This window comes from Cibotium barometz, chromosome 28 (assembly GCF_041138505.1).
Source record: "Cibotium barometz isolate CiBa-2024 chromosome 28, ASM4113850v1, whole genome shotgun sequence".
Lineage (NCBI taxonomy): Eukaryota > Viridiplantae > Streptophyta > Polypodiopsida > Cyatheales > Cibotiaceae > Cibotium > Cibotium barometz.
Window position 1 is genome coordinate 12,445,755 of NC_141073.1, and position 2,113 is coordinate 12,447,867.

Here is a 2,113-nt window from a genome sequence, read left to right on the forward strand (position 1 = left end):
GTTAAAACTCTAAGTAATTTGTGAGGGATCCTGGATTCGAATCCCACCAATTGCGACGCTTTTTGTTGTCCACTATTGAGATGGGAGGAAACGGCCCTCGATTGGTCAAACCCTTGAGGTCGGAATAGATTTTTGAGTGGCACATCTCACCCATCTGACGTTCAACAACCCACGTGTCACCACCTTAGATGCACATAGGTGTCCTACACCCCTCCTATTCAACTCTTTTTCCTCTTATTTCTATTATTTAGATCATCGTGGGATTTCTTGGAATCCCAAGGAGACACCTTAGGGTATCATTCGTATTTCTATTAATTGGATCACCATCGGATTTCTTCCCCCCATGTCTAATTCACATGCTATGCATGTCCATCAAACTGAGGATAATTAAATAAGCTCATTGTCCAATGTCTTGAATACCTCTCGCCCAGAAATGTCCAGTGAACTTAGAATTTTGATCATTGGCAATATCAACAACAGCAAGCCATAAAAGGCTAAACAATTTCTCAATAAACAAATGAGCAAGTTGTACAAGTGATTGTTCTACATATTACTTTTTGTTGATGTAATTCCGAGACAAATGCTTCCTTCATTTCATCCTTGAAGTCCTCCTAAGTGGTAATCACGTATCCATAAGTAGACAAGTGCCTCCACCATGTATGGGCATAGCCCTCGAGATGAAGAGTGGCAAAGTACACTTTAGCTTGTATGGGCATAGCCCTCGAGATGAAGAGTGGCAAAGTACACTTTAGCTTGTTCCGATCTTGGGTCGAGCTGAAAGTACATCTCCATTTTGTTCACCCATTCTTCATACTCTTCATTGCTATTGCCCTAACCCTTGAACTTGGTGAGATTCACTTTGTCCTTCACACCTTTGAACTCATCCCCATCTTGTGACGCAATAATTCCCTTGATTACCACCAACTCTCACAGGAGCTTTGGAAGTCTTCCAAGACCCATCAATAGTTTGCGCATCAAAGTTGAACACCACTTGCTTGCCTTTTCCAACATCCCTTAAGGTTAAAGGTATACCTCTATCCATGTCACCATTATGCATCTTAGGTCCACCAATGTACAAGGATGCATTTGGAGGCCGATTCTCCTTGTCACCATTGTCCACATACTCATTCCCACAAATGCTTCTTGCATTGGAGGCACCCCCATGAGATCTTTGCGGAGTACGGCAAAGGCATCAATGAAGGCTTGTTGTTGATTCTTCATCATTGATTCCATACGGTTTGTTGTACCTTCATTGCTCTTCTAACATTTTTTGCATGAACCTCATCATGTCATTAGTTCCGGCTGGCCTAGCATTCCCTTCATGCATTTGCACCCTTTCATGCACATTTGCATCAAACATCGTCTCCATACTCTCATGAAATCTTTGCTCATCATCATGGAGATCTTGCACAATGGCTTCATCCTCAATCACATTATCCCTCGTATCATATTCACCAAGCCCCAAATCATTGGTTGCATCCACACCCTTCCTTGGCTTGCTCCGCCCCATGGCTAAAAATGGAATTTTAGGGTTTGGATGGCAAAAAGTTGTTGGAATCGGGTGATCTAGAGCTCTATGGAAAGCTCTCAAGGTATACTACAAGATCCAAGTGTCCGTTCGACTTCAGTCAATGGGCAATATGCCTCTGTTTTGACTTCTTTGAAAAGTCAACAAGACCGGGTTGACCTAGCTAAGGTTATCAAAATGGAGAGGTTAATAGCTCAAATTGTAGCTTAGAGTGAGAACACTAAGGCTATGTAAACCACTCGAATTCAGTCCCAGCGTTTGTGGCTGAATCACACTTTCTCGTGCGGTCAAGATCGGTTGGTTGGCCCACAAAATGAACTGATGTTGATGTAGAAGTGTTGATGTAGACCGTGTCGACGATGAAGCGCTTTTGTTTGCCGATCTCCCGACCAAGCCTTCCCACCCCTTTATCGAGTTCAAGCCTCAAGGCAAAGGTTGGGGCCAAGTCTTCACACCAATGTACCAAATCCCTCTCCTTTGCCGCTTTACCAAAAGCACTCACGCGACAAGGAGACTTCATGCCATGCTCCCCCTTGGCCTCTAGCTTACCACGACAACAAGGAAAAACGTAGCTACGCAACCCCA